The sequence below is a fragment of the Diceros bicornis genome, chromosome 17 (assembly GCF_020826845.1).
Source record: "Diceros bicornis minor isolate mBicDic1 chromosome 17, mDicBic1.mat.cur, whole genome shotgun sequence".
In the NCBI taxonomy this organism is placed as follows: Eukaryota; Metazoa; Chordata; class Mammalia; order Perissodactyla; family Rhinocerotidae; genus Diceros; species Diceros bicornis.
Genome location: NC_080756.1, coordinates 21,552,887 through 21,576,962, shown reverse-complemented (window position 1 = coordinate 21,576,962; position 24,076 = coordinate 21,552,887). Strand labels below are relative to the sequence as shown.

General features: G+C 38.5%; 2 pseudogenes; both read right to left on the bottom strand.

Annotated features, from left to right (window-relative positions):
- Positions 1-11,401: 11,401 nt before the first annotated feature.
- LOC131415746 (olfactory receptor 8S1-like) lies at positions 11,402-12,295 on the bottom strand (annotated as a pseudogene).
- Positions 12,296-22,021: 9,726 nt separating this feature from the next.
- Positions 22,022-22,893, bottom strand: LOC131415550 (olfactory receptor 8S1-like; annotated as a pseudogene).
- Between the last annotated feature and the right edge of the window lie 1,183 nt (positions 22,894-24,076).

The window sequence follows — 24,076 nt, the reverse complement described above, 5'->3', positions numbered from 1 at the left end:
TTTTGTCAGGAAATTCATAGCTCTCCATTTCTAAGGTCAGTTACTGGAGATTTATTTTATATATTTGATTGTGTCATGTTTTCCTGATTCTTTGTGTCCCTTGTAGCTTTGTGTTAATGTCTGCACATTTGAAGAAACGATTACTTCTCCCAGTGTGTAAGATGGCTTTGACTGGGAAAGACCTTCCCCGATAAGTCTGGCTAGAAATTCTCTGCTTTTGTTCCTAAATGTCCCTGGTGTACAGCCTTTTTTTCTTTTTCTGGAGCCTGTAATCTCTTTCTCCTCTAGTGTCTAACTATGTTGGTTCCTTCAGCACTTGATGTGAAACAACATAGAAACCAGCCCCTAAAGGGGTGCATTGAAAAGCTGGGGACATTGGAGGCATGCTCCACTCTTCTTCCTCCCTCCTGAGCGAGAAACCTCAGTTCTGCACATTTTCCCGATCTTGGAGATTCATGCTGGCAGCAGGAAGCCACTCTCTGCTTTTCCCTTGTTCTTAGCTGCCCCAGGCATCTGGAATATGTTGGTTCGTGCAGCACTTGGTGTGAGGTGAGACAGAAACCAGTGCCTTGGGGAGTGCACTGAAAGGCTGGGAGGCTGGGTGCATACTCCATTCTCTCTTACCTTCCATGGGAGAAGTCACTGGTGGAAGCAATCTCTCTTGGCCCTGGGCTGTGCAGTTTGGGGAAGGGGCTAATGCAGGTAAAGTGAAATTGCTCTTCCTATCTGTTTCAATGTGGCCGTTTTTGGTTTTTGTGTTTATCTGGGGTACTGAAACTTCTTATCTGGAATCTGGAATTCTCTTAATGATATTTTGGTCCATGTATCATTTTACATCAGTATTTCTGTGGGGGAACAAGGGTTTAGCCTTCCTATTCCTTCATTTTGCTGATGTCACTCTCAGTTTAATTTTTTGTTGTTGAGGTAAAATTGGTATATAACATTATACAGGTTTCAGGTGTACAACATTTTAATCCTACATCGGTATATACTACAAAGTGATTATCACCAAAAGTGTAGTTACCATCCATCACCATACAATTGACTCCCTTCACCCATTTTCCCGACTCCAACCTCCTTCCCCTCTGGTAACCACCAATCTGTTCTCTGTATCTATGAGTTTGTTTTTGAAATCATATGGTATTTGTCTTTCTCCATCTGACTATTTCACTTAGCATAATATCCATGTTGTCACAAATGGGAAGATTTCATTCTTTTTTATGACTGAGTAGTATTCCATTTTATATATAGACCACATCTTCTTTATCCATTCGTCATTGATGGACACATAGGTTGTTTCTATATCTTGGCTACTTTAAATAATGCTGCAGTGAACATAGAGGTGCATATATTTTGTTGAATTAGTGTTTTTGTATTCTTCAGATAGACACCCAGAAGTGGAATAGCCCTGGATCCTACAGCAGTTCTATTCTTAATTTTTTGAGTAATCTCTATACTGTTTTCCATAGTGGCTGCACCAATTTACATTCCCACCAACAGTGTACAAGGGTTCTTTTTTCTCCACATCCTCTCCAACACTTGTTGTCTTTTTGATAGTAGCCATTCTAACAGGTGTGAGATATCTCATTGTGGTTTGATTTGCATTCCCCTAATAATTAGTGATGCTGAACATCTTTTCATGTGCCTGTTGGCCATCATATTTCTTCTTTTGAGAAATAACTATTCAGGTCCTCTGCACAATTTTTAATTGGATTATTTGTTTTTTTGTTGTCAAGTAGGTGTGTTCTTTATACATTTTGAATATTAACTGCTTGTCAGATATGTGATTTGCAAATATCTTCCCCCATTAAGTTTGTTGCCTTTTTGTTTTGATGATGGCTTTCTCCACTTTGCAGAAGCTGTGTAGTTTGATGTAGTCCCATTTGTTTATTTTTGCTTTTGTTTCCCTTGCCTTTGGAGGCTGCTCCACAAAAATATTTCTAAGACCAATGTCAAGGAGCTAGCTGCCTATGTTTTCTTCTAGGAATTTTACGGTCTGTCTTGACATGAGTGCAGCCGTATTTGGCCACTCCATTGACCTACAGCCACCAGCACACAAAGAAATACAAAGCTGCTTTCTGTGTGGTGGGAACTGGCGTTTTTCCCGGGAACTGGCATTTCTCCCATGGAGATGGTTGCAATTTGTAAGAATTTCAAGGTCCTTTGGGCGTCATGGCCTGGGGAAGACTGGCCATCTGTGCCAGGCTGGGATGATAACCAGTAAAAACAATGCATGTACACAACTGCCAGGTTGGGACGATAGCCAGGAGGCTCAGTGCACGTATGCCACTGATAACCATTTGTGCATGGGAACACTGAATGCTTGCTCTGTAAACTCTGTAACTGCTTATATAAACTGCTGGAAACCGAGGCCTGGTGAGAGTCTCACCTGTGGAGGGGACGCCTGGCCCAGGACCTCTGATGATCGGATTCCCACCCAGCCGTGTCAATTGAAGGGACTCTCCCCGGCAGTGGGGCGTGGATGTTGTGAGTAACCGATCTGAAGTGTCCTCTTTTCCGCCAATCTGGTGTTTCTCTTTCCGGTTGATTTGTGTCATTTCCCTTCAGTCCACCTGATGTTTCCTTTTCCGATTGATCTGATGTTTTTCTCTCTTATTATATGACCTATTCAAATCTGGCGCTATCTCAGTCGATCTGGTGTTTCCCTTTCCAATCGAGCTGGTGTTTTTCCCTCTTATTATTTGACCTATTCAGATCTGTTTGTGGACTATCACCTTTACTCTACTCTATATAATAAAATATACCTTCAATCCATTTGTTTGGAGTGGAAAGTTTCTTTTATATCTCCGATGGAATCCCCGAACCTCCCATAACATGGTCTCAGGTCTTACATTCAAGCCTTTAATACACTTTGAGTTAATTTTTTGTGTATGGTGTAAGATAGCGGTCTAGTTTCATTCTTTTGCGTGAGGCTGTCCAGTTTTCCCAACACTATTTATTGAATAGACTGTCCTTTCTCTATTGTATGTTCTTGGATCCCTTGTCATAAATTAATTGCCTATAGATGTGGGAGTTAATTCCCACATCTGTAGGCCCTAAATTCTGTTCCATTGATCTGTGTGTCTGTTCTTATGCCAATACCATACTGTTTTTATTACTATAGGTTTATAGTATAGTTTGAAATCAGAGAGTGTGATACCTCTAGCTTTGCCCTTCTTTCTCAAGATTGCTTTGGCTATTCAGGATCTTTTGTGGTTCATCCAAATTTTAGAATTATTTGTTCTAGTACATGAAGTACGCTGTTAGAATTTTAATAGGGATTGCATTGAATCTATAGATTGCTTTGGGTAGTATGAACATTTTAACGATATTAATTCTTCCAACCTATGAGCATGGAATGTCTTTCCATTTATTTGTGTCTTCATTTTTTTTTTCATCTGTGTCTTATGGTTTTCAGTGTACAAGTCTTTCATCTCCTTGGTTAAATTTATTCCTAGGTGTTTTATTCTTTTTGATGCAATTATAAATGGAATTGTTTTCTTAATTTCTCTTTCTGTTCATTCATTCTTAGTGTATAGAAATGCCACAGAATTCTGTATATTGATTTTCTTTCCTGTTACTTTACTGAATTAATTTATTAGTTCTAACAGTTTTATCATGGGACAGTTTTTCATAATTTTGGGGGTTTTCTATACATAGTATCATCTCATTTGCAAATAGTGACAGTTTTACTTCTTCCTTTTTGATTTGGATGACTTTTATTTCTTTTTCTTGCCTAATTGCTCTGGCTACGACTTCCAATCCTATGTTGAATAAAAGTGGTTAGAGTGTGCATCCTTGTCTTTTTCCTGATCTTAGAAGAAAAGCTTTAACTTTTCACTGTTGAGTATGATGTTAGCTGTGGTTTGGTCATACATGGCCTTTATTATGTTGAGGTTTGTTCCCTCTATACCCACTTTGTTGAGAGGTTTTATCATAAACAGATGTTGAATTTTTCAAATGTTTTTTCTGCATTTATTGAGATAATCATATGATTTTATTGTTCATTTTGTTAATGTAGTGTTTCATATTGATTGATTTGTGAATGTTGAATCATTCTTGCATCCATGGAATAAATTCTACTTGATCATGATGTGTGATACTTTTAGTGTTTTGTTGAATTCAGTTTGCTAATATTTTGTTGAGGATTTTTGCATGTATGTTCATCAATGACATTGGCCTGTAATTTTCTTTTTTTGTGTGTGTTGTCCTCGTCTAGTTTTGGTATCAGGGTAATGCTGGCCTACTACAATGAGTTTGGAACCATTCCCTCTTCTTCATTTTTTTAGAAGAGTTTGGGAAGGATAGGTATTGAATCTTCTTTGAACGTTTGATAGAATTCACCAGTGAAACTGTCTGGTCCTGTACTTTTGTTTTTTGGGAGCTTTTTGATTACTGATTCAATCTCCTTACTAGTAATTGGTCTATTCAGATTTTCTATTTACTCATGATTCAGTCTTGGAAGATTGTATGTTTCGAGGAATTTATGCATTTCTTCTAGGTTGTCCCATTCATTGGCATAGAATTATTCATAGGAGTCTCTTATGATCCTTTGTGTTCCCGTGTATCAGTTGTAACTTCTTCTCTTTCATTTATGATTTTGTTTATTAGAGAACTTTCTCTTTTTTTCTTGGTTATTTTAGCTAAAAGTTTGTCAATTTTGTTTATCTTTTCAATGAACCAGCTCTTAGGTTCATTGATCTTTTATATGTCTTTTAGTTTGTATTTCCTTTATTTCCTCTCTGATCTTTATTATTTCCTTCCTTCTACTGACTTCAGGCTTCATTTGTTTTTCTTTTTCTAGCTCCTTTTTAGGTGTAAAGTTAGATTGTTTATTTGAGATTTTTCTTGTTTATTGACCTGAATTGCTATGACCTTCTCTCTTAAAATCACTTTTGTTGCATCCTAAAGATTTCGGTATGCTATGTTTCTGTTTTCATTTGTCTCTAGGTGTTTTTTGATTTCTTCTTTGATTTCTTTGATGATACATTGGTTGTTCAGAAGCATGTTGTTTAATCTCTACTTTTTTGTTTTTCTAGTTTTCTTCCTTGTTACTGATTTCTAGTTTCATACCATTGTGTTTAGAGAAGATGCTTGATGTGATTTCAATCTTCTTGAATTTATTGAAACTTGTTTTGTGGCCTAATGTGTGACCTATCCTAGAGAATGTTCCATGTGCATTTGAGAAGAATGTGTATCCTGTTGCTTTTGGATGGAATGTTCTGTATGTAGGCATACCTTGGAGATATTGTGGGTTTGGTTCCAGACAACTGTAATAAAGCAAATAACACAATAAAGTGATTCACATGAATTTTTTGGTTTTGTAGTGCATATAAAAGTTATGTTTATACTATACTGGTCTATTAAGTGTGTAATAGCATTATATCTAAAAGTGTACATACCTTAATTAAAAAATACTTTATTGTTAAAAATGCTAAATATCATATGACCCTTAGCAAATCATAATATTTTTGCTGGTGGAGGGTCTTGCCTCAATGTCGCTGGCTGCTGACTGATCAGGGTGGTGGTTACTGAAGGTTGGGGTGGCTGAGGCATTTTCTTAAAATAAGACAACAATGAAGTTTGCTAAATTGATTGATTTTTCCTTTCATGAATGATTTCTCTATAGCATGTAACACTGTTTGATAGCATTTGACTCACAGTAGAACTTCTTTCAAAATTGGAGTCAACCTTCTCAAACCCTGCTGCTGCTTTATCAACTAAGTTTATGTAATATTCCAAATCCTTTGTTGTCATTTCATCAATCTTCACAGCATCTTCACCAGGAGTAGATACCCTCTCAAAAACTTTCTTTGCTCATCCATAAGAAGCAACTTCTCATCCTGTAAAGTTTTATTGTGAGATTGCAGCAATTCATTCACGTCTTCAGGCTCCACTTCTAATTCTAGTTCTCTTGCTATTTCCACCACATCTACAGTTACATCCTTCACTGAAGTCTTGAACCCCTCAAAGTCATCCATGAGAGTTGGAATCAACTTCTTCCAAACTCCTGTTCATGCAGATATTTTGACCTATTCCTATAAATCATGAATGTTCTTAATGGCATCTAAAATGGTGAATCCTTTCCTGAAGGTTTTCAATTTACTTTTCCCAGATCCATCAGAGGAATAACTATCTATGGAAATTACTGTCTTACGAAATGTATTTCTTAAATAATGAGACTTGAAAGTTGAAATTACTTCTTGGTCCCTAGGCTGCAGAGTGGATGTTCTTTTATCAGGCATGAAAACAGCATTAATCTTATATATTTCCATCAGACCTCTTGGGTGACCAGGTGCATTGTCAATGAGCAGTAATATTTTGTTTTTTTATCTTTTTTTTGTTTATTGCAGTAACATTGGTTTATAACATTGTATAAATTTCAGGTGTACATCATTATACTTCTATTTCTTGAGCAGTAATATTTTGAAAGGAATCTTTTATTCTGAGCACTAGGTCTCAACAATGGGGTTAAAGTATTCAGTAAACTGTGTTGTAAACAGATGTGCTGTCATCCAGGCTTTGTTGTTCCATTTATAGAGCACAGGCTGAGAAGATTTAGAGTAATTCTTAACGCCTCTGGGATTTTTGGAATAGTAGATGAACATTGGCTTCAATTTAAAGTCACCAGCTGCATTAGCCCCTAACAAGAGAGTGAGCCTGTCCTTTGAAGCTTTGAAGCCAACCATTGACTTCTCCTCTCTAGCTATGAAAGTCTGAGATGGCATCTTCTTCCAATAGAAGGCTGTTTAATCTACATTGAAAATCAGTTGTTTAATGTAGCCACCTTCATTAATTATCTTAGCTAGATCTTTTGGATAACTTCCTGCATCTTCTACCTTAGCACTTGCTGCTTCACCTTGTACTTTTATGTTATGGAAATGGCTTCTTTCCTTGAACCTCATGAACCAACCTCTGCTAGTTTCAAACTTTTCTTTTGCAGCTTCCTCACTTCTCTCAGCCTTCATAGAATTGAAAAGAGTTAGGGCCTTGCTCTGGGTTAGGCTTTGGCTTAAGGGAATGTTCTGGCTGTTTTGATCTTCTATTCAGATCACTAAAACTTTCTCCACATCAGCAATAAGGCTGTTTCACTTTCTTATTATTCCCATGTTCACTGGAGTAGCACTTTTAATTCACTTCAAGAACTTTTCCTTTGCATTCACAACTTGGATAACCATTTTGTGCAAGAGGCCTAGCTTTTGGTCTATCTCAGCTTCCAACATGCTTTCCTCACTAAGCTTAGTCATGTCTCGCTTTTGATTTAAAGTGAGAGACATGCGACTCTTCCTCTCACTTGAACACTTAGAGGCCATTGTAATAATTGGCCTAATTTTGATACTGTTGTGTCTCAGGGAATAGGGAGGCCCCAGGAGAGGGAGAAAGACAGGGGAACTGCTGGTCAGTGGAGCAGTCAGAACACACATAACATTTATTGGTTAAGTTTGGCATCTTACATGGGGACAGTTTGTTGTGCCCCAAAAGAATTACAATAGTGACATCAAAGATCACTGATGACAGATGACCGTAACAAATATAATAATAATGAAAATTGTGAAATATTTCTAGAGCTACTAAAATGTGACACATGGACATGAAGTGAGCAAATGCTGCTGGAAAAATGGCACTGATAGACTTGCTTGATGCAGGGTTGCCACAAAGCTTCAATTTGTAAAAAATACAGTATCTGTGAAGTACAATAAAATGAAGTATGCCTGTTTATCTGTTAAGTCCATCTGGTCTAACATGTCATTTAAGGCCAATGTTTCCTTATTAATTTTCTGTCTAGATTATCTATGCATTGATATAAGTGGGGTTGTTAAAGTCCCCTACTATTATTGTATTGCTGTCAATTTCTCCTGTTAGGTGCATTAATATTTGCTTTATGTATCTTGGTGCTTCTATGTTGGGTCCATATATATTTATAAATGTTATGTCTTCTTGTGGGTTGACCTCTTTATCATTATGTAATGCCCTTTTTTGTCTTTTACTATATTCTTAGTTTTAAAGTCTATTTTGTCTGTTATGACTATAGCTACACCAGCTTTCCTTTTGTTTCCATTTGCACAGAATATCTTTATCCATCCCTTCACTTTCAGTCTGTGTGTGTCCTTACTTCTGGAGTGAGTCTCTTGTAGACAGCATATACATAGGTCTTGTTTTTTTATCCATTTAGGCACTCTGTGTCCTTTGATTGGAGGGTTTAGTCCATTTACATTTAAAGTAATTCTTAATAGGTATGTACTTATTGCCATTTTGTTAATTCTTTTATGGCTACTTTTGTAGTTCCCCTCTGTTCCTTTCTTCTCTTTCTCTCTTCCTTTGTGGTTTGATGGCTTTCTTTAGTGTTAGTTTAGATTCCTTTCTCTTTGTCTTTAGTATATTTGCTATAAGTTTTTTTGTGTGTTTATCGTGAAGTTCATATGTAACTTCCTATGTATGTAACAGTCTGTTTTAAGTTGATATCAACTTAAATTTGAACACATTCCAAAATTTTATATCCTCCTCCCATGTTTTATATTTCCAATGTGAAATTTTACATCTTTCTATTTTATGCATCCCTTAACTAATTGTAGTTTTAATTTTACTATTTTTGTCTTTTAATCTTCCCACTTGCTTTATAAGTGATTGATCTACTACCTTTACTATATGTTTACTTTTTCCAGTGAGATTTTTTTACTTTCATATGCTTTCTTGTTAATTAATGCCATTTCTTTCAGTTTGGAGTGGTTCTTTAACCTTTCTTGTAAGGCCAGTTTAGTGGTGATGAACTCCTTTAGCTTTTGCTCGTCTGGGAAACTCTTAATCTCTCCTTCAATTCTGAATAATAACCTTGCAAGGTAGAAAATTCTTAGTTGGAAGTTTTTTTCCTTTTAGCACTTTGAATATGTCATGCCACTCTCTTCTGGCTTGCAAAGTTTCTGCTGAAAAATCTGCTGATAACCTCATGGGGTTTCCCTTGTATGTAATAATTCGTTTTTCTTTTGCCGCTTTTAAAATTCTCTCTTTATATTTAACTTTTACTATTTTAATTATAATGTGTCAGTGTGGATCTCTTTGGGTTCATCTTACTTGGAGTTCTCTGGGATTCCTGAACCTGTATGTCTGTTTAATTCTCCAGATTAGGGAAGTTTTCAGCCCATTATCTCTTCAAATAAGTTTTCTGGCCCTTTCTCTCTCCTCCTTCTGGATCTCTAGAATGTGAATGATATTCCACTTGATGTTGTCCCAAAGGTCCCTTAGGTTATCTTTATTTTTTAAAATTCTTCTTTCTTTTTGCTGTTCTGTCTGGTTGAGCTCTATTGCTTTGTCTTCCAGCTCACTGATCTGATCTTCAGTTTCATTCAGTCTGCTGTAGAGCCCCTCTAGTGTATTTTTCAGTTCATTTATTGTATTCTTTAGTTCTGTCAGTTCTGTTTGGAATCTTCTTATATTTTATATCTTTCTGTTGAAGATCTCACTGTGTTCATATATTCTTCTCCCAAGTTTGGTGAGCCCCTCTATGACCATTACTTTGAACTCTTTGTCAGGTAGATTGCTTATCTTAATTTCATTAATGTCTTTTTCTGATATTTTATCTTGTTCTTTCATTTGGAACATATTCCTCCATCTCCTCATTTTGCCTCACTCTCTATTTTTGTTTCTATGTATTAGGAAAATCAACTATCTATTCAAGTCTTGAATGAGGGAGCTTGTGTAGGAGATATTACTTGGGGCCCAGAAGCACAATCCCCCCTGAGCACCAGAGCTAGGCATTCAAGGGGCGTCGTTGAGTGGGCTGCACATACCCATTGGCTCTGGTGGGGCTGCGTGAGTGGCATGTGGGGGCTGGGCTGCTCACCCTTCACATCTGTTTGTGTCATGTGCAAGTGGCATGGGGCTAGGGAATGGGGATGCTGGCCCTCTCCATCTGTTGGTGTGTTGCACGAGTGGTAGACTCCCAGTTTAATCTATAAGAAGCAGATTATTTAGTGGGACTGTGATGGAATTTGAGGAGTGATTAATATACTCAGGAGTAGATACAATGACTATTGGAACTGTGCATCTTCATTTTGGGGAAAGTATGAGAACTTCTTCACTTTTATAATAAGGATAGTGTTTTAAAACCTACATGATGATGTTATGGCTCTTATTACGTACAACTAGATTGATTTCTGAAAATATTTAACTAATATAAAGCATAGTGAACAATGTATACATATATCTGTTTGCTCACTTTATCATTATGTTTCTCGATATTTCTTTACGTTTATAAGATAATAGATGAAAATTATGTTGTCTTGATATGTTAATTTACATTAGGCAACTGCTACTGATTTTTTTCTGGTTTACAATATGTATATACATTGAATACAAATGCTACATTTTATGATATATGTTTTCAGGGAAGAAGTTGTAGCAAAATACAATACCAATTTTTAGTATAACAGTATGTTCATTTGTTTTATTTATTTTGTTGTGGAAAAAACACATAATGTGGATCTTACCCTCTTAATTTTTTAAGTGTACAATATTGTTAACTATATGCACATTGTTGTACAGGAGATCTCTAGAACTTTTTCTTCTTGCATGACTGAAACTCTATACCCACTGAACAGCAACTTCCCATTTCTTCCTGTCCCAGCCCCTGGCAACCACCATTCTACTTTCTGTTTCTATGATTTTGACTGCTTGCAATATCTCGTATAAGTAGAATCATGAAGTATTTGTCCTAATGTGAGTAGCTTATCTCACTTAACATAATGTCCTCAAGGTTCATCAATGTTGTCACATATTGCAGAATTTCCTTCTTTTTTTAAAGCTGAGTAATATTTTATTGTATGTATATACCACATTGTCTTTATCCATCCATGTGTTCATGGACATTTAATATGTTCATTCTTTATTTTCACTATTCTTTGACTATTTGCAGGCACACATGCCATTTGATGCCTCTGGTGCCACCAGGGCAGGTGAATGGAGGGTGCTGAACTGTCTCATTCTGGAGCATTATCTGTATCTAGCTTACTTGTTCTGTGCCCTTTTATTAATGGACTGGTTTATGTAACTCCATAAGTAAAAGTTGTGGGGCTCAGGGTCTTTGCTCTTGTTCATCCTCTTCAACTGTAATGAGGTCACCCCTTCTAGATTAATTTTGAAAGGCTGTGGTAGGAGCTAACATACTCTGAATCTTTTTCCTCAGACCTTGAATGGGCCAAATACTTCTCTGACTATATTTCTAAGCTTTTGGAAGTCTCTTCACTTTGAATAAAAAACAAATATACTTGAATATAATTAAAAAGTAAGTTCCACAGGAGCTCTGAGCTTGCAAAGTTCTCTCCCCTTGTAGATTGATTCTCTTATAGAGCAAACACCCTGTTGCCATTTCTTACCCTGAGATACACATTTGCTGCCTCAGCATCCTCTACAGAGCTGCCTTCACCTCCTGGTTCTTGAGGCTGTAGATGAGGGGGTTTATCAAGGATATGATCATACTATACTGTATAGAGACAACTCACTCCAGGACTGATCCTGAAGGGGGGCTGATGTACCTGAATAGGGCCATCCCATAGAACAAGAGCACCACAGTGAGGTGAGAGAAGCAGGTGGAGAAGGCTTTGCCTTGGCCCCCAGAGGAGGAGATACTTAGAATGGCAAACATAATTTTTAAGTAAGAAAAGAGGATCAGGAGAAGTGTCACAAGTCCTAGAAATGCAGTAGACCCAGCCAGCAGGATGGTGTTAGCCACGGGATCAATGCAGGACAGAGGAAAGAGTGAAGGCAGTTCACAGCTGAAGTGGGAGATGGTATTAGGATCGCAGAACTGTAATTTCCGGATACAAAGATTATTCACCAGTGAGTTCAGAAAACCCATCATCCATGCTACACTGACCATTGCAGTGCAGAGAGGTCTATTCATGACCACAGTGCAGAGTAGAGGGTGACAGATGGCAGCATAGCGGTCATAGGCCATAGTAGAGGGCAAGCAGCTCTCAGTGCCCCCAGAAAGAATGAAAAAGTAACTCTGGGTAATACAGCCCCACACTGAGATGGTTTTCTTCTGAGACAGGAAATTCAGCAGCATCTTGAGCACAGTGACTGAAGAGTGGCATATGTCTAGGAAAGACAAATGTCCAAGGAAGGAGTACATGGGCGTGTGGAGGTGGGAATCACACCTGATCTACAGGATCATCATCAGGTTCCCCATCAGAGTCTGGAGGTAAATCCCCAGGAAGAGAACAAAGAGCATGGTTTGGATATCTGGGTCACTGGACAATCCAAGAAGCACAAATTCATCAATAATGCTAAGATTTTTCATAGTATGTCTTAGATATACTATGCCTAGAAACAAACAAATATTTATTCACTTGGTGGGACAATGATCTGAGTCATTCTTAGTGAATAGGATTTATTTATTTATTTTTTTGTGAGGAGATCAGCTCTGTGCTAACATCTGCCAATCCTCTTCTTTTTTTTTTGCTAAGAAAGACTGGCCCTGGGCTAACATCCGTGCCCATCTTCCTCCACTTCACATGGGACGCTGCCACAGCATGGCTTGCCAAGCAGCGCATCGGTGCGCACCTGGGATCCGAACCGGCGAACCCCGGGGCACCGCAGTGGAGCGCGTGCACTTAACTGATTGCGCCACGGAGCCAGCCCCAATAGGATTTATTTTTTAATTTATAAAATATTCACTTTTTAGCTTCAAGCCTGAAATTGAATCTGAGGATAGAGAAGTATCTGACTACCCTATTACTCTATTAAATATTGCAACTTTCTTTCTCCTGCCTAAGTTCTCCTTCTCAAGCTCAACTTCTCTTTCCCCATAGCACTTAACATTTTCTAACATATTGGATAATTGACTAAGTGGGTACATTAAAAAAATTATCTCTTCCTGCTAGAACTTATATTACACACAGGCAAGGATCTTTTTCTTTTCCCCCAAGGATGCATTCTTAAGTGCCAATAATTGTCACTGACTCCATAATTTTTGAGTAAGAAAAGAGGATCAGGAAAGTGTCACAGCCCTAGAAATGCAGTGGACATAGCTAGAAGGCTCTAAATAAACATTTGTTGAATGAAAGAATGAATACTTCCTCAGCTACCGTCTCTTCTCATAACCCTCATTGCTACCAGCCCTCTGACTTCTTAGATGATAGACCCCTCACAGACTTTATCCTCTCATGCTCTTCCCCAGCCTTTCCTCAGCACCTGAAATCATCCAAGTTGTGGTGAACTCCAGAAGTTGCAACAGGTAGAAATATACTAGAGGCAAAGCAAGAGGGATCCTTTTGTGGGAGGCTACTCTTCAAAACAGTTAGAACTTAAATTCCTAGTACATCTCGTCTGACATGTCACCAGACACATGTTATCTGACCTCAGATTTCCTGAAGAGGACAATGTGGGACAGAAGAGTGACATGACTTGCACCACAGGCAGCTGGTCTCAGAGCCAGCACTAGGCCAGATGTTCTGATTTCACATCCAGTTCTCTTTCTAGTGCTTTATACACAGACAATAAATATTTGTGGATTTAAGGAGTTTTAGGTTGGGACTGGTATGGACTGGGGGGACAGGAGTGACCCCCATTTTCCTTGGTCCTGTGAATTTGCAATATGCCCTAGGGTTCTACAGCAGCTGCTGTGGTGGTAAAATGAGCACTAGACTCAGAGTCAGAAGGTCCTTGCTGATTATTGGCTGAGGAACCTATTCAAGACATAACCTTCTCAAATGCAAAATGGGAAAAAAAATGAGGTCAAATGTGATAAAAGTCTTTATAATCACTGACATGCTTTATAAAAGTTAATAAAAAACTATATTTGCAGAAGACTGAAATGGAAAATGGTAAATAAAAATTTGTGATCTATTGAGTGAAAAGTTTATGCATACTTTTCCCAATTAAATATTTCACTTTTACTGCAAAATTATGTTTTCACTAAACACATTTTTTTTAAAATAGGAAAAGTGTTTCCCAGTCCTTCCAAGCCTGATTCTCAAGACTTCTTCATTATTTGTTCTCTCCAGACACTCTCCCTCTCTTTCTGGGATGCACTGACTTACTGCTTGCATTTTATATTGTACCCCTTCAGCAAAAAGTCTGACTTTTCTTCCTTCTTCCCCTCCCTCTCTCTAACCTCATTTCACACATCCTCCTTCCCGCCACCACCTACTTACACTCTTACTCATGTGATAATAACTATTATTTATTTAATGCATAATTTATGCCAGGCCCTATAACAAGGTCTGTATGCTCTTAATCTCATTTAATCCTTACAAAACCTTGTAACATAGGTATTACTGACCCCATTTCTGTGGCTCAGAGATGTTAAGTGACATACACAGTCATAGACTTTACAAAGTGGTGGTGTTGGGACTCACATCCAAGGTCCTTTGACTCCAAACCCCTTGTTTTTCCTACTTTGCAATGCTGCAAAAGTTTGCTTATGGGAAAATCTTTCCTGGTTTGGAGATTATGCTTTCTCCTGAGGGAACTTGGGAACTCAGGCAGGAATGGGAGGTGGCCCTGGGAGTTTGGGCCATTGACCAGGTCTGGAACTTCTCCTTACCCAGAATGTCCCAATGATCACAGAGATATGGGTGTCAGGGATTTGACCTCTCGTAACACAGATGGGGGCTTCTGGGCCAGGGAAAAGTCCAGGAAGAGAAGCCTAAGGGAAAGCCAGATTGAGGACTAAGAGCAATTCAGACCGAAAGAAGTGGAACTCTATAGAGGTGGGGGATTAAGGTATCAGAGATGGCCCTTCTAGTGTTTCATCCTGTTTCCCTTGCTGAAGCATCTGAAGAAGTCCTGGTGGCGAGGCATCAAGTAAGTGATTACAGACATGAAGGATTAGAAGTTATTCACGTAAAGAAAAGTTCTCTTCCTGCCCTCTTTCCTAAAAACATCAGCAAATTTCTCTTTTTTAAAATCTTCCACACTCTTATTACACTCTTTCAGCAGCTACTATGATACATTTTGATCCCATCTGGAGGCAGAATACTCGCCTCCATGAACTTTAGAAATCCCAAGGATCCCAGACTCTAGTGAAAGTTTTCCAGAGTCTTTTTTGGGTTCCATGGAGCCCAGTGTGCTGCCCCGTGCTTCAAGGGCCACCATAGGCACTGAGAGGCTAGTCAAGTGTGGGCCTCTCCCCACCACCCCCATGTACTATAATCACTATAGCTCTTCATTTATCTGTTTTATATATAGGTAGTTTTATTGGTGGGCTTTTTTTTTTCAGTGAACAAAATATTTAGCTAATAAAATAACTTTCAAAGCAAGTGGCTTAGGGACTCTTTGAACAGAAGTAGGGAGAAAGATCACTTCTTTGGTTTCCATATTCACCACTCCACGCATCCTCCTTCTTAAAAAAGCTCATCTTTTTTTTTTTGTTTGTTTCAGACTCTCCTACATGAAGAAACAAAACAGAAAAATCCCAAATGGGCAAGTGGGTAGAGAGCTCAAACTTGTAGGATAGTTACTACTTAATTTTGTGACTCTGAGAAATAGTCTTCCCCGTCCTGGGTCCAATTGCCAGTTCTAATAAGAAATTTATAACTTGTGCCTATTCAGATCCTTCCTTGAGAACCTTTGGAGCCCTTTCTTGAGTTAGATGTATGTCTGGCTCACTTACCTCCTCACTGAACAGGGTGAGGGTCCCTAAATGTTTGGAAAATAAGCAATATACTTTCATATAACCCACAGATCAGAGAAGAAATAACAATGGATGTTAAATTTGATGTATTAAGCTGTCTGGCTGCAATTAAGTTGGCCCGTTCTAATGTAGAAATCCTACGATTATCCTCTCCCATTGTTTTATTCATGTTTAATTATTTTGCTAGTTACTAGTTAGAATGTGTTTCTGTTTTGCGGTGATAATTTACAGCTAAAAGACCTTTCCACAGCGATGGGCCATTTTAATTGTTGTAGGCAAGTGAGAGAAAATACTGATGACTAATCATTTCTTGGGCTAAGTGGAGGGTGAAAGACATCAAAGTGCAGTGAAAAAAATAAAGGTAATTAGCAGTAAATGCATTATTAAATATGAATGAAAGAGTTTTCATTAAACAATGTTGTATGCAGAAATAGAAGTACAATGATGTACACCTGAAATTTTTACAATGTTATAAACCAATGTTACTGCAATAAACAAAAAATTAAAAAAAAATGTTGTTTTCTCAGTATTTTACTGAAATAACATTAAATTGACTGTTTCATCAAAATAGCATATGGTAGATAAAAAAGCCAATTATTAAAAAGAACAATAAACAGCAGTGATCATTATGGTGACTCAAAGGATAATCGACTGTGCTCAGAATCAAACGAATAAAATTGGCCAGTCAAACATAAAGCAAGCAAATACAGCTTTATATTATTAAACCCAGTGTAGACAATTTTGTAACAGCAAATGATAGTATTTATCCCATGAATATGGTTAATTTGAGTTTTATGAGTTTTTTAATATTGTGCATGTTTAAATTACAAGTTTGGTTTAGTTTCACAAAGTATTATATGTCATTAAGGTAAGGAAGTTATACCTTGTTTTGTTTGAACATATTTTTTAAATGTTATAATAAAATAATGAAAGATTGATAATATTGACAGGTTTTTTATTTAAAGGGGTATGTATACTTTTTGAGTTAGAGAAGCAATGCCATGAAAATGAGTGAGTGTGTGTGTGTGTAATACCTGCTTGTGAAATAATAAGTATATATATTGGTCTCTGCCCCTTGTTCCTGCTCATATTTGGTCTTTGACCCCAGTTACTGACACAGAGCTCCTAAACCCTTGTAATTTCCTGAGTGATAAGAGTGTCTGATGCAGAGCTCCTAAATCTCTTGTAGTTTCCTGAATGATAAGAGTATTGGCTCTTCATGGGCTCCTGGAAGGGGGCTGGTCACTAGAAAGACCAAGCCATGATTAGAAGCTTGGAACTTTCGGCCCTATTTCCCATCCTCTGGAGAGGGAAGGGGGCTGAAAAATGAGTTAATCGATCATGCCTACATGATGAAGCCTCCATAAAAATCCCTGAAGTACGGGATTTGGAGAGCTTCCGGGTTACTGAACTTATGGAGATGCCAGGAGGGTGGCCCCCAGAGAGGGCATGGAAACTCAGTTCCTTTCCCACATGCTTTGCCCTATGCATCTCTTCCATCTGCTTGTTCCTGAGTTGTATCCTCTTATAATAAAGCAGTCATCTAGTAAGTAAATTGTTTTCCTGAGTTCTGAGAGCTGCTCTGGCAAATTATCAAACCTGAGGAGGGGGTTGTGGGAACCTCTGATTTATAGCTGGTTGGTCGAAAGCACAGGTGACAACTTGGACTTGTGATTGACATCTGAAGTTGCGGGGGCTGGGGGCAGTCTTGTAGGACTGAGCCCTTAACCTCTGGCGTCTGTGCTAACCCCAGGCACACAGTGTCAGAACTGAATTGAATTGTAGGACACCCAACTGGTGTCGGAGAATTGGTCAGTGTGGGAAAACACCCACACGTCTGGTCACAGGAGTGTTGTGAGTGTGAGAGTAAAGGAAAACACAGTGTGTTTTTCCAAGACACTACTAGTGTCAGTATATCACAAATGTCATGTATGTGGTATGTATCACAATTTTCATTATTATAGATCCTATTTGCCAGTAATAATCACTTAGAAGACATAATGGAAAAATAGATTCCACTTATATTATCTGTTAAAAAAAATAACAAAGACTAATCCTGAATAAGAAACATGTGGACTCATTATGAAGAAAAGCCACCTCTCTCTCTCCTAAGTAGAAGATCTCAGTAAATAGAGATTTAATTTTCCTGGATCAGAATACTGAATATTGCAAAAGGATCCACTCTTCCCAGGCACTGGCATCAGTGGTAGTGGTTTAGGGCCATTTCAATAGGTCTCATGCGAGTGCTCTTGGCAGTTTTTGGAAATTGAGAGGACATGGTTCAAGAACCAAGAAATACCCCTGGGGCTTCCCATAAATGAAAGCAGGTCATGAGGGAGGGAACAGACATCTAATAGTAGCTGATGAAAACAGGCCTCCTTCCCCCAATTCTTTTTGTTATAGTTTATATGACTCCATCTTTCACTCCCTCGTATGGCCAGGGGCGATATTGATGGTAGGTTAATACAGTTTGTCCTGGTGATTCTACTTCTGAGAATCTCTCCTAAGCAAACAACCTAAAATGCAGACCAGTATTTAGGCACAAAGATGTCAATTACAATATTATTTTTAATAGAAAAACCTGACAAAAATTATAGTTATTTCATAATCACAGAAGAATTCATATTAAATCAAATTAAATCATGCCAGATTCTTGCTTTCCCTTCATTCATCAGATCTAATAACAGTTTACCAAATTGTCTTAATTCTACTTTCTAAATATATCTCAGATGTTGGCTTCTTAAAGGTGAAGTCATAGGGAAATCAGATATCTAAATGAGATATATGACTGATTATGTTCTTTACCAAGACCCTTTTTCTCTGAAGGAGTCAGTTTGTTACCTCCAAAATAAATTAGGACCTGATTCCAAGGGATACATTTATATTTTTGAAACAATTAGTATGAGTTTTATAACTCAATATAAGGCAGTTATTGACTTCTACATTTTATTGAAATGATTTATTGAAAACAAGGTTCTAATACATCTTAATATAGTATAAAATACTCAAAACGTTGGTGACAAGTTTGGAAGCCAAGAGAGGCCTGGGCTGCAAACTGGGTTGGCCTGGTGGGCATAGAAAGTATCAAGATTTCTTGATTAAGGAAATGACTTCTACTTCTGACAATATAGCAGATTAATTGTCTCATACATCATTCTTGGTTTAAATAACTAATATGCTGAATTATAAAGAATTAATGGATTTCCAAGATGACATTTTTGGCTCTTCAGAGCTCACAAATGAAATGAAAGCAGAAACCCTAGAAGTTAAGCTGGTACCCAAACCAGCTTGATGCAGGAGAATGCAGGGGACAGGAGATAAAACCTAGAGACCATCTAGGCTAGAGAGTCTAATAGGGGAATCCTAATAGAAATAATCCTATAGGAGAACTCCAACAGTGAGATTGACACACAGTCACTGGAATAAACCCCAGAAGCGTTATAGCTTAGCAGTTATGAGCATGGACTCTGGATCTAAATTGCCTGGGTTTAAATCCTAGATCTTCCACTAACCTTGGGGAAGTCACTTTTCCTCTCTGTGCATCAGTTTCTTCGTCTGTGTAACAAGGATAATAATAGTATCTATCTCATGGGGTTGTTCAGAGCATTAAACTAGTTAATATACTTATAAAGTTCTTAGAATGCCTGGCACATAGCAAGAACTATATAATTGTTAGAAATAAGGGGCTGCAACCTCTGTGTAAGCATGAATAAGAAATAAGCCACCATGTAGACAGGGGCCATGAGAAAACTGGATCTTTCGACAGTGGAGTTAGGCAGGGGATACGTTCTGAAAATTCGTAACCACAGCTCAGGCAAGTTTGATTTCTGAATTCGTGCTGTGTGTATGTGTGGTCTGAAATACTGCAAGCAGAGAATTTAAAGTGGGGCTGACTCCCAGGTAACAGGCAGAAGGAAATATATATCATTTCTGTGAGAATAGAAACTTCAACTCAGGACACAACCTAGAATTTTATGGGCAGAAAAATTATCTTTCAAGAAATAAAGTTATTTTCAGACAAACAAAAATAATTCATCAGTAACAGACTGACACTTAAAGAGAATTCTAAAGGATCAAATTTGAACATAAGAAAATGATTCCTAATAGGAGATCTGAGATGCAAAAAGAAATAGTGAGTTCAAGGAGTCTGCCTGCATTTCATAATGTCTCGAGTGCAAGCGGCTGGTGGGTACTGCCATAGGGATCAATTATGAATGTGTCATCTGTCATTGGTAGCCAAAATGATATTCAATGTTTGCAAAGAGTTTTGATTCCCTTCCATAAAAGATACATACAGATCCCAAGTGCTAAGCTTTAATAAACCAATCCCAAAATTAATGATAAATTTCATCAGAAAAGCCAATATTTGTAGTTCGTAATTGTATTGTTAAAATGTTTTGTTGGCATGCACAGGAAGTATTGATATAAATAACCTCTAATCTTATACTACAATACATAGTTTTTTTTTTTTTTAATTTAATAAGTTATATGGATCTATATAGCATGTATAGGGAAAATACAAATTATTTAAAATCTCATATTTTTTCTATAAGCTGTAAAATATCATTATGGTGCTTAAATAATTTTGTATGTTGTCTGTAATTATACCTTCATAAATCAGTTTCTTCAGCATACTGTAAGTACCATATAAATAACAACCATATTATTTTAAAAAAAGAAATGGTGAGCAGAGATATGATAAATGTCAGGATAAGTCTAAACAAAAAATGACTAAATAAAGAAAATAGTAATAATAATGTCTAATTTGTGGGTGAAAAGGGAAGAACTAAATTACTGGCTTGGAATGGCATATAAATTGGGGGGTGTGGTGTTTGGAGTTAAAGTGTTTTATGGTCAATATATTGTTTTGGAAGAGGATAAAGACACTAACTTTAGACTTTGTTAAGTAAGGTTAGTATGCTAAAAAAAGATACAGTAGCCATCAAAAGCATAGACAAGCAGAGGGAAAAAAATGGAATGGGAAAAAGAGTGAGAAATAAAAGGTAGCTACAGAAGATGTGGCAAAAATATAAATGGATCTGAATATATCAATAATTACTGTAATGATTGTTGACTAAACTCTCCTCTAAAAAAATAATTGCAGACTGGATAAAATAATCAAAATGCAGCTATATGCTGCTTACAAAGATGTGGCTAAAAACACAAGAATAAATAATGTTAAGTGAAAGAAAAAAGCCATGGAAGAAAACATACGGTATGATTCCATTCACATAAAGTTCAAAAATAGGCAGAATGACAGTTTTATTTAAGGATGACACACAAGAGGTAAACTGTAATTAAAAGCAAGGCAATGAGCGCTATGCAGTTCAGGACAGTGGTCACCTCTGGGGAGAGGGAAAGAGCAATATGATGGGGGCTACACACGGAGCTCCTAAGGCTCTGGAAACTAGGTTAAGGGATGAGTACACAGCTGATTGATTTAGTCTTATTCTTTGGATTGTACATACAATTTTGTAAGTGAGATGTATGATATAGTATGAAAGGGGTCTGTAGTCCTCTAGGAAGAATGAGGAAAAAGTAGTCTTGTGGCGAAATGTATAGAAGCGAGCACTCACTCCCCAGAGCTCCCTACAGCACGGCCCAGGCAACCAGGTCAGGAAGCAGAGGTTCTCAGTCAAAGCGCCCTCACAGGAAGTGCCATTTCATGTGGAACATTGCTTCCACCATAGCCTCAGGCTCTCCTTGCTCTCTGGGACAAACTAGTGACCTCAAACCAGGCACACCGGCTATTTGATGCCCTCAGGTGCTCCCAGGTGAAGTGAAGGAAGTGCTCGTGAGTCACTCTTCTGGAGCATCTGTCACTTGGTCTTAAGCTGTCCTAGCGTCTGAAGAATCTTTTAGAATGATAGCTCCCCAATGGCAGCGGAAGGAACGGCTGGACAGTCTAGCTCTTCCCCTCCTCCAATGCCCTAAAGTAACATAAGTTTTTCTTTTTCTCCTTTCACGGTCTTGGAGAGGGAAACAGACCATAAGACCATGCAATCAAATGTTCTCATCTCGACTACTTTACTAACCAACTCTCTCATTTATGAGGGATTCTTCATTTTGAGATGTCAGTACTCTGTCTTTCACCAAACACAGTTTTCTCAGACATTCATTGTCCTAAAATATTGTTTCTCATACTTGAGCGTGCATCATAGTCACCTGGTTGACTAATTAAAACACAGATTGTTCAGCTCCACCTCTAGAGTTTCTGATTCAGTAGATCAGGGATTGGGCCTGAGAATCTGCCTTTCTAGCAAGCTCCCAGATGATGCTGATGCTGCTGGTCTGTGGGTTGATGCAGTTTGAGAACCACTGACCTAAAATATCTTTTTTGGCTCTCAAGGTGTTTCTGAAGATCCCTTCTCCCCGTTCTCTGACTGAACATCATGCAGAGAATCCCTTCTCTGAGGAGCACATTCGTTGCCTCAGCATCCTCTGCAGAGCTCCTTTCACCTCCTGGTTCTTGAGGCTGTAGATGAGAGGGTTCAGCAAAGACGTGATCACACTGTACTGAATGGAGACCACTCGCTCCAACACTGAGCCCGAGGTGGGGCTGATGTACCTGAATAGAGCCATCCCATAGAACAAGAGCACTACAGTGAGGTGGGAAGAGCAAGTGGAGAAGGCTTTGCCTTGGCCCTCAGAGGAGCAGATGCTCAGTATGGCAGAAATGATTCTGGAGTAAGAGAAGAGGATCAGCGGAAGTGTCAGGAGCCCTAGAAATGCACTGGACCCTGAGAGAAGGAACTCGTTGACAGTGGGATCAGTACAGGACAGAGGAAAGAGTGAAGGCAGCTCACAGCAGAAATGAGAGATGATGTTGGATCCACGGAAATATAACTTGTGGATGAAAAGATTATTCACTAGTGAGTTCAGAAACCCCGTCCCCCATGCTGCACTGACCATTGCAGGCAGAGAGAAGACTGGCTTTGGCACACCCAGAAAGAAGAAAAAAGAAACTCTGGGTGACACAGCCCCACGCTGAGATGCTTTTCTTCCGAGACAGGAAGTTCTGTAGCGTTTTGGGTATGGTAACTGAGGAGACGCAGATATCTAGGAAGGACAGGTGTCCAAGGAAGAAATACATGGGGATGTGGAGGTGAGAATCTCTTCTGATCACCAGGATCATCGTCAGGTTCCCCACGAGAGTCAGGAGGTAAATCACCAGGAACAGCACGAAGAGCAGAGCCTGGATGTGGCGGTCAAGTAGACAGCCCGAGGAGGATGAACTCAGTGAAGAAAGTGAGATTGTTCATGGTTGTTTACAGATTCCATGCCTAGAAAGAAATCAACTGTACCACAGAATCTGAGTAATTTCTAGTGATCAGAATATCATCCCCACACCCTAAAACTTCTCAAGCTGTACTTCTTTCAGCTTAAAAATAGAAAAGGAACAGTTGAGAAATTCTTATTGTGACTGCTATGGGTTGAATTGTGTCTCCTCCCCACAAAAATATGTTGAAGTCCTAACCCCCAGTATCTCACAGTGTGACCTTATTTGGGAATAGGGTCATTGCAGATGTAACAAGTTAAGATGAGATTGTACTGGAGTAGGGTGAGCTCTTAATACAATATGACTAGTGTCCTTATAGGAGAGAGGAGAACACCATGTGCAGACAGACACACAGAGGGAAGACAGCCACGTGACAACAGAAGCAGAGACTGGAGTGATGCACCTGCAAGCCAAGGAATGCTGAGGATTGATAGCCATCCCCAGAAGCTAGGAAGAGGCAAGGAAGAATTCTTCCCTACAGGTGTCAGGGGGATCGTGGCCCTGCTAACACCTTGATTTCAGACTTATAGCCTCTAGAACTATGAGACAATCAATTTCTATTGTTTTAAGTCACTCAGTTTCTGGTACTTTGTTACATCAGCCCTAGGAAACTAGTACAGTGACTTTCACAGTTTCTTCCCCTTGGCCTTCCCCAGCAGGTTACACTAATTCTGTCAGTGAACCTAGCAAACGTCTTTGGAACCTAAATCAGATTACACGCTTTGATCATTAAGAGTATACTTATGAAAACAGACAAAGGATACTTCAAATGAAATTGTTTCAGAAAAAAGACATTTAGTTGCAAGTATTTTTATATTTAGGTTTGGGTCTTAAGGCCAAGAACTATAGAACTCACTATCTTATCATAGACACTCTGAGTATAGAAAAAGACGTGGACAAGGGACATGAACGATGATAATAGAGGTTTCAAATGGCTTTCCAAACATTTCAAGATCCCTTCAAGAGTGCCCATCTCTCCAAACGCATACTAGCAAAGCTGGGAAAGTATTTGTGGGATTGAGTGGGAGTGCCTCAGGATAGTTTGCTCTGTCCTCAGGCCAGTGAGGTCAGGCTCTCACAGCATCTCAGAGTGGGGAGAAGGAGGCCCACAGAGACGAAGTGACTTGCTGTGCCTCACACAGCTTATCAGTGGAACAACCAAGAAT